This window comes from Leptosomus discolor, chromosome 4 (genome assembly GCF_034619465.1).
Source record: "Leptosomus discolor isolate bLepDis1 chromosome 4, bLepDis1.hap2, whole genome shotgun sequence".
In the NCBI taxonomy this organism is placed as follows: Eukaryota; Metazoa; Chordata; class Aves; order Leptosomiformes; family Leptosomidae; genus Leptosomus; species Leptosomus discolor.
The window spans coordinates 6,794,957-6,805,010 of record NC_141394.1 but is presented as its reverse complement, the minus strand read 5'-3'; positions in this window follow the sequence as shown (position 1 = coordinate 6,805,010).

Here is a 10,054-nt window from a genome sequence, read left to right as displayed (position 1 = left end):
AAACCATTATTAAAAAGGCTGCATGTTTGCTATTTCTGTGGTTTGTCAGAAAGGCCATTGTTTAAGATGTTTTCATTTAATGAAAATGTGACTCTCTTCTTGTTATTGCTGTTTGATTGTTTCTTTCGTGTACATTCCTCCTCCTCAATATCATTGTTTGCCATCGTATTGTGAAGTATCTTGTGGTCCCTCTAGTTGTCCTGGACTGGTTAGATGTTACAGATTTGTGCAACTTCTCATTACACTAGTGGTTAACTTACAGATGGGTATGTTTCTGCTGTAACAACTTCTCTGAACTCACTAGGAAGTTTTAGACTGAGTAGGATAAAAGCAAGCATACTCATTGTGCAGAGTAGTGTGGGAGCTGCCTTACTTCAGCCGATAAAGACTTGTTACACTTCTCAGGAGCTCCTTATCAGATCTTTCATCTTAATCTGATCTAAGCACCTGCACTTGCATTCACACAGGAGGTGTACTGTAACAGTAACACATGTAAGCAAAATTATTCATCCCATGTAGAAAATACACCAAATACTGAACTTCCACTCTTCATTATGAGCACATCTGCTGAACTAGCAGAAATAAGCAGCCTAGACAACAGAAAAACACCAATTAAGGACTTAAAAGCACAAATTCCAGCTGAGGTACAAGGTAGTCAAAGCGATCTCACAGTTAACATTTGCACAGACTGGAGATGTGGATAACTGTACATTTTCTCCATTATATGAAAAATCATAAAAACCTGCCTTTCGTATTTTGAGACAGAAAAGATTATTTTAAAAAAATCATACAACGAAGCACACAAACAACTTTGAAAAGATAGCCAGAAAACATTAACAGAGGAGTTAACGGTAGCTAAATATTTATATTGTACATTTCACATTTATCACAACATACACTTTTTTTTTCCAGAAAAATGCCTCTGTTAGGGGCTAGGACAGACAGTATCCAATTTATTTGTTTCCCTTGGTATATAATCTTCCTTTAAAGAGAGAGATGGAGCCAAGTAGGCCCCTCTGCAGGGGAAAGGATGCAGTATCTTCATTTGACAGCTACCGGGTGCGCTTAAGAGGGGGAGAAGCAAACAGCAAGGAGACATGAGCATGTAGTTCAGGCTCAGGAGGTAGCCAAGAGCAGCAGGAGAAGCTAGAAACAAGCCCCAGTGACAAAGGAAAAATACTCACTAGGGACCAGAGTGAATTCACAGTCTGCTTCAACCCCGAAAGCCACAGAGCTGACTGAAACCAAGACTGGAAGCGAGGACAAAGCGAGCAGCAGGAGATTTGTTTATAAACCCTTCCCCATGTCTAGTCTGTCTTTTCTCTCTCTCTTGTCTCTGTTGCAAGAGGTTTGTCTAATGTAGGCTTTGTTCAAAGAAAACCTGAGGTTTGACTTTAAAAGTTCTTTGAGGAAAGAGTTCTGGACAGACCTACCTCAAAGCTCTGGTCAAAGATTTTTTTAACTTTTTTTTTTTAACGACAGAGGTACTTTGGAATTTTGTTTAATCATGATGAAAATACTTAGCTACGATGTGCAGCATATAAGTAGTGATTTTGTCAAGCCGTACCTCTTAGAAAAGGGTGAGTGAAGCATCACAAGCTATACTCAAGGACAGAGTCTGAGCTCAGAAACAGCAACAATCTCAGACGCAAATCCTGCATGCTTGGATATGAAGTCAGCATGAGGCTCTAGTAAAAAGTATTTCATAACTTTCCAGTTGTTCTCCACTTCTCCCATACTTCATCCAAACTAGGAGCTGCTGATCAAAACCTCTGGGCAGAGCCTCCTGCAAAGCACACTATGAATGCTACAGCAAGTTACTGTACAATAAGCTGTAATGTCACGTGAGCAAGGCGAGAAGAAAGCGATCAAACATCTGCAGAACACAACAAAAGGGGCTTTGTCAGTACCAACAGGCAACCTGTGACTAAACGGGATCCAGAAACCGTCGTAACTTGCTTTAACCTACTGCTCCAACCAAATCAGCAGGCACTGCCTTTTCTCCACGTCCTTTAGGTCTGCTCCACCCTCCCTGGAGAGGGCATGAGGCAAATTACCGGCACTCAGCAGTCACCAATTACAGAGGAAACAGAACCGCTGTATTGTCTATACACTGTCACACGTCATCTGCCTGCAAACCGTGTTGCACCAGCCATTGTCACTGCGCTCTCCTCCCTGGCAGCCAGCTGCACAGTTTGAACCAGAGAGGGTGAAAGAACATAAGGAAGCCATTAGAGGTTAGGAGCAGTTGCCCAACATGACTCAAAAAGGGATCTGAGGAAACATAATGGAATCACTCATGAGCAACTGCCCGTCCGGTCAACCTCTGCAGGCAGCCTGCAGCTGCTCCCGCTCTCAAGACAGACTAAACTAGTGCTCTAGAACAGCACAATATATGCATTAGCTTAGCGTACCTGCCCATTAGTTTTAAACGTGCCAAAAAAACCACCCGAAACTTTTACTCTGTGAAAGAATGGCTATGAGGAGACAGTACTTGGGGAAAAAAGAAAAAACAAGAGGGGGAACAATGCCTCACTATTGAACGATGAAAGGGGAGAGTTGGCTCCAGCTTCTAATTATAACCCTATGCAAAACAACTTGAAGTAAATGTATTTGTGTTTATTTCGCATTCAACTTCCCAGTTGTGTGACGGGAAATTGAGGAGCATAAACACATTAATAGTCATGGGTCCAGACTGCAGCTGGCATATGCATGGGCGTGTGGGAGGAAAAATACCAAGAGTGCCCACAGCCTATATGCAAGCCCTGCCTACACTCAGCAGGGTCTTCACCCTTGTGTCCTCAAAGAATTAATTAATTCCCCAGGGTACAGAGCATGAGTAAGTCCCGATTCCACCAAGGAGCAAAATAAGAACCACACTTAACAGCCTGAAAAGGAAACACCCACCAACATCACCTCTCCATGACGATAAGTTATCTGGCTTTGAGATGGAGCATCCTTTTTAATAGGCACACTGTTTTGCGTCTATAAACAGCAAGTATTCAAGTAATAACATTTCCACCTGTTCTTTTTCAGTTTTCTTCACAGTAGATAGGATCAGTAAGGGAAGTCTTCAGAGGAGGAGATGATGTCTTTTTGAAGTGAACAATAACATTTATCTAACAGTTCATCAAAAGGCACCTCAACTCTATGCTTTTCAGCAGGCAGAAATCAAACTGTAAATCAGCGGACTTTCCAAAATACACAACGGCTGCAAGATCGGAATGCCAACTCTACATTCAATATTCACTCATGCCTATCATGAGACAGATTAAGTCCCTTTTTGTTAAACAGATACCTCCCATTAAAGAGCAAGTTTTGCTGTAAAGTAATAACTGGCTGCATTCAAAAACCTATCAGTGTTATCAGATCACTTAAACTTGCATTTATAAACATTTCTCTCTAAAAGAAATGGCTTAAACAACAAGAGGGAAGTATGTCCCACACACCCCAGTATCAGCAGTGGTTGTCCAGGCAAGCCGAGAATTATGATTTTTATAATCAGTTATATGGACTTTAGAGAAGCGGTAAAAGCATTCCTCCAAAGTAGACTTTGGAACCATCAAACAGATAAAATGAAGTAAGAACTTGCATCTCCAACAGCATTAATACCACAAGTTTATAAGCCGGCCTAGACACTTATTTGGAAGACTAAAACATCTCTGAATTCTATCAGTTGCTATCACGGCCTTTCATGGATTCACAGAAAGTCTAAACAGACTCTAAAATCTGGGTAAAGACAACAAGTGGAAGGCTCTCCTTAATACTATGGAGCTACAGGTGAAAAGGTTTATTATGGAAATGATGTGAAAAGTCCAGTGCAGCTTCTCTACATATAGGTTTAAATTACACAGCCAGAAACAGCTCCTGCAGCTTAACAGGAAAATGCAACATTTGTAAAACAGCAGCTTGAAAAGGCAGTGGGGTGGAGAAGTGAAGCAGAAACCAGTGTGCTGTAAGCATTAACACTTAAAGAAAATGGGGGGAATCAAAAGAAAATTAAAACATTTTACTTTACAAAACATTTACATTTCAGGTTTTGTTCTATATCCCTGTTTCATCCGAAATAGTGTGCAATGCCGGGTATGGAACAGCACAGGTAACATTAGATATGAATTAGGAATGAAGTTAAACCACTGAGGACTAGACATCAGATCATTTTTTAATCCACACTCTCTGATCTTTTCACTCAATCCAAAACACCCATACTTTTGCTTTAAGCACAAACAGGGTAATTTCTTATCTCTCATTCTAGAAGCAAAGCAAGCTAAAGCAGTGGTTCCCATTTGTGATTTAACGAAGAAGCAGTCCTACTCCCATCTAACAACCTGATTTTGCATGCTCAATCGTACCCTTCACTAACAGGCTTGCTAGACACAGAAAAAGCATTTTGACACCATTAAAATGAGAATTCAGTTCCTTTAGGAAGGTATCCATTTTAAGATTAATAGTTAATAATCCTGTCAACATTTAAGTTAAGCCATTGGAGCAAAAATTTACAGTTATTTCAGCTGCCTCTTGCTACAAACACACGTTTCTCTTAATAGAGTAAAACAACTGAGCACGTGCCTGCTTTCTTCTAGCAGGTGTTATACTACCTATTACCAGTAACTGAGAGGTTTCACTCACCACATGACGCAAACAGCATGTAACCTCTCCTGTCAAAACCACCCTGTCAGATTCTGTACCTGCCATCACTTACCTGACATCCAGAGTGCCTAGGGCAGGTCTTTCAAAAGTGTTCAGTGATGGCTGGACCGATTTCCTATCCCAAAAATTAGTAGGAGTATGTTTGATGAGAACTAATGCCTTCTGGAAAAGCCTCATGTAAAACTAGTTCACACATACCAAACGTGGGCTGCTGGAGTGGGAAGATGCTTTAGTATCTGCTGAACCTAGGCTGCAGCCTTTTTGGAGCACGTGAACTGCAACCATTTATAGAAGTACAAGACTGATGTAGCCAAGAAAGCAATCCATTGTCTTCAAAAGGCTGAGGATTTCACTTCAGCTTCCCAGTAATACTCAGAGGCTGGAACAACATCAGAGAAAATGCTCACGCTTCTACCTGATACAGCAAAAACTAAGACATTTTATTTTTTTAAGAAAATTTAATTCACATTTTTCTTTCTTATTTCAAGCACTAAGTCCACAGCTAGCACTGTAATCACACAACCACACAATACAAATAGAAGGGCACGGATCATACAGATACATTTAGTTCCTATCCAAATCAAAACAAATGAAGTCTCCAAAAACCTGTAGCCTTAAGGAGCACAGTGTCACAATAAGAAAAAATAACTCTCTCTGGCAGAGCTAAAAAAACCCCAAAACACTACAGATCTGAAAATTCTCCTTTCACTTAAAAACACAAAGACTAACTCATCCACCCCTAACAACCTAGTTCTATCTTCCCCCCTCCCAGGGCAGGACAGGCATCTTTTATAGGTCATGTTAAAAGGCTTGTTGAAGGAAGCAGGGTCACTTGGCCCCGGTGGTGGGGCTGGTAATGAAGCCCAGCTGCATCCTCCCAGGCTCCGCGGGGCTGGGGGGCAGCCACACGCTCTGGAGAGCAGGCTGACTTTTCCCTGTGGAACCGCCTTGCACTTTGGGTAGCTGCTCAAATCAGTGAAAGCAAGGCAAAGGCGGATGGAAGAAGCCATCTTCTTTGGTGTGGCTTTATTTCGTGCCTGTATTGCCTTAAAAAGTCTGCGTAAGAGGGGAGGCCAGGAGGGAAAGGGGTTTTTACAGGGTTTTACTCGGGTTTCTATGGCCTCAGTAGGTGCCTTTGCTGATATGCCAGAGCCGCGCATTTTTTAACACGATCGGTTATTACTTGTCTCCCCGAAAAGGAAGTGAAATTGCTCTGAGTTTGTTTATTGGCAAAAACTGTGCATCTTACTCTGCTGCACCTTCTAAGCAGATGTGTGTGCTGGTGAAAACCAGCAGCAAGAAGTAACTGGCAAAAAAATGAAATGTGTATCATAGGCAAGAAAAAAACATTCACATTCATCTAGCCTCCTTCTGACATTGCTGGAATGCCAGGAGACCTCTTAAGTAATAGCAAACATTATGAAATGGAAGAGGACATAAAAGAAAACGTTAATTCCTCAGGAGTACGCCGGTCTTTCCCGACTTCCCGCACTAGGGTGAGAACTTCATGTATACTTTGGCATCCAGAATCTTATCAAATATTTTCTTTGCATATGCCAAGACTTTATCTGTTCATTTTAGCTTGGACCTGCAGGAATGCTTGCACAGTGAAACTCAAAAAGGGGAACAAAAGTGGAAATATGCAGTTAAATTGTCCAATTCATTTCACCTTAAGCAATTAGTTTGTGGTTCAGAAGACTATAGATTACTCTAGGTGGAAAAAGAAGCCAAACCACCTCACTTTCCCAGATAGTCAAATATATTCTTGGCCAAAGAAACAATTTAAATTAGTCTACATTATTTATCAAATGCTGTCCTTTCACATGGTCCTTGGACTCTCTAGAGGGACTCATAGTTCAGAGCCCAAATCCTGAAACGAGATTTGCTTAGGGGAACCGCTGCCCCTACACTGCCTTGCAGCCACAGCAGGTCCCTGTGTGGACACAGAGCATTATGTTACAGGACAGGGACCCAACTGACATTAATTGTACCGGGTAGCTCCTAATTAAGTTGATACACTGTGGTGCCCACCAAAGCCACTCTATCACTCCCCTTCCTCAGCTGGACAGGGCAGACCCTTTACATACATGAACCAGGGGAAACTGCCAGGCAGGCTGCTTTGGGAATAGTCCCTTTACTTTCAGCAAAGTAACCCTTCCCCAGCGTAGTTTCTTCGTTTGCCCATTTCATTCATTATGCCGAGAGTGAGCGAGTTTGACTTCTCTGGGAAATGGGTTCGCGCTTCTGAAGCAGATAAAAACCCTGTGAGGAGGTTTTCCACACTTTTCAACCATGAATTATAATTCCTGGTGCTGGCCAAGCGAGAAGATAAAATACGCATTCATGCTGAAAGTGTGGGTTTGAATTCTTTTCTCTGAGACATAAAAAGAAGGTCCCCCTGGATTAACTCCTAGAAGTGCTTGTTGAAAGTGGCCTTAAAACCTAAGAAGGCTCGCTGGCCAGATTAGCAGAACTGCATGACAACTGGCATTTGGAACGAAACACTGTGCTCAGGAGTACAAGGTTTGTTGCTGTCTTTATTCGTAATAGTATATTTTTTAGATGACAAGATAAAAATGAGTACCACTTGTAGAAAATGGAAGAGAGGGCTTCTCTAACTGAGCCTAACGGGTGGATGAATATTGACTTTTCCTAAGACTCTGTCAAAGACTGACATCTTACTAGTATATGAGTAACTTTTGATGACTGCCAGTCTTTATCCTATGTCAACAGCTTTTCGTAGTGTACACCAGCCTTCAGCCTCATGTACTCACTCACTCTACTGCTACGCTCAAGTGTAAATTATATGCTTTATTGAAATGTGTCTTTATTTCTAAATAACTCTGAAGTCACTGTAAATTGAATTAAGAGATGTAGTACTGAGAAACCGAATTACTGGATGTGCTGTGCAGACCTGGGACAATCTCTGTGTGGTCAGTCAGACCAAAGATGTTTGTGTTGCCACAAAACTTGAGGGCCGGTCTCTGCTACCACAAAGGTTTACAAATAGGTTTCCAAGCAGAGAGAGGGAGAGAAAGAAGAGTTCAAGGCTCCTGGTACACGGTCGCTCATCATTGTTTATGTACTGAATTAGCTAACGTGCATTTTCACATCTCATTTAACTGAATGTATTCAAACATGATAACTTGAAAGCTGAATATTCAAAAGATTTTGAGCAACCACAACTATTGCATTTTCTGCCAAGTGCTCAGATAAAAACATTTGCTGTTCCAAATAAGGATTTTCTTTCTCCCTGGTATGTTATCAGTCTTAAAATTGCTGCTTAGAACCCCCCAAAAATATGGCTCTGAGACATTGTATGTCTGTGTGTATAATCCGACCGATATACTCTGCAGTTTTGCTACCACCATAACCTTAACTTGTGCTGGGCTCTTTGAAGCTTACATTGCAAAGGCTGCTGCCAGATTTGTCAGTAAGCACATCAGGAGAGCCAGGTAAGCTCCGCTTTCATTGATGTAGGTGTTGAAGACAATCCTGCTGTGGCATGCAACGGCTCAATGGCTCTTTACTTGTTTTGAAACAAACAACAGAAAAATCTGTAGGGGATTTCTTTGTTACATGGTCCTGCAGTAGATATGCCTTAACGAGGTGCTGCTGCCAGGGTGGGCCACCGTATACTGCCTTCCTACAGCCCTGCATGTTCCTCACCTGCATGTTCCAGCAGCACATATTTTCCCAAAGGGACGCATACCATCAATACGAATGCTGAACTCCCTTCAACCTCCTATTTCCGAGCTTATGTTTCTACTTTAATTACCTCTACAGCCTTGTGCTCAAAAAACCTTTTATATGTTATATATATTTGTATGTGTATTTGATATACCGGCTTTTTTTACCTTTTATGCCAGCTATCGATCTATTATGTTCTTTAAGAAGATTTTCATATATGTTTTGATGTGAAAACAGGGATACAGATGTGTCAATGAATTAACAGCAGGATCCAGGTCTGTGACTAAGTCAGACCCAACGCGGTGCAGCAGTTCAAAGTTACTGTTGTTCTGTGGCCCACGCAAAATGAGTCTGTAGATTTGTTTTGTTTCTCAGTGGACAGAAAGCTGTAAATTGGTGATGAGGTAAGCCAGAGGACGAAGACACGTACAGTCTGAACTGCATTCATGGCCAGGCTGGCTGGCAGAGATGGAGCATGAGGAAAGCTCTTTGGTTGCCCACTCTGTGACTCCTTACGTGGATGATACCTATTTCCCTTTAAAACCCACTTCAGTCACCTCCCACTTCAGAGTGACTTATATTTGCAGTGTATAAGAATTGCTGCCTTTATTTTTACTCCTTCCTTCAAAATAAGAACCGCCTCTCTCAGATCCACTTGATTGCATTAAGACTTGAATAACAATGGGCTGATTAGTAGATGCAATACTAGCATGGTCTCAGTTTCATCCAGAAGAATAGAACTAGTTGTTTGGGAAAAGAAGAATTTCAGTGGGAATAAAAACAAATATTGTGACATTTTTCTTTGAAAATGTAGCGTTCAGAAATAGAGGATGCATGCATCTTGGGGAATTTTTTAATTTAAGTGACATACTGCAAACATAAGTGGTTAGCAGGCAGGAGAACCAAGTGAGCTGGATGAATATCCAACAAAGAAATCTGGCTAAAGGGAACAAATAGAGCTGGAGTGGTGACGAAACATATGTTTTCAAGTAAACACTGTAGCAGGCCAACGGAAGGGGTACCATTCCCCACAAAAGTGGCAGCAGTGAACAGAGAAATGCTTAAAAAACCTCAAGTTTTTCCTTTAACTGCAGGATTCGGTAACTTTTTGGTCAGTGAAATGTAGGGGAAGTACCTCCCTGGCAACTGGTGATCTAATACTGGTACCACAGTCCTGTTCTTGAGAGATTCCCAGCTGTAGTCATCTACTGCTCACCTACGCCCTGGCACGGTGATCTAGCAGGCGTGTGTTACTGAAGCCGTTTGCTTTAAGAAATCAGAGAGATGTTTTCAAACAAGGAGAGATCGTCTGTGAAGAAATCTAAATTACAATTATTAGGTTTATTATATAATCACATTAAATACAGCAGGCGTCTTCTGATCAGTCTTCATACGGTATGTGCCTCTTTGCTGGAGAACAGTCGCAGTGAACTCGGCACGTGGAACGGCGTGGGAGCTTGTGCAGCCCCAAAACCCTGCTGCCGCCCGCCGGCGTGCAAATTGAAACGTGCCGGGGGGCAGCAGAAAGGACAACCTGAAGAGCTCAGCACTGCAGGGCCAAGGAAAACTGGGGCTCACCTCTGCAGGGATGGAGAGGTCTCATCTCCCCTGTGAGCAGCCTAAGAGGAATCACAGCAGTGAGATGGTTTGCAGACAGGCACCTAAGGAAGAGACAGAGACTGTCTTTGAACAAGCCCCAACATCCGCTGCTGGA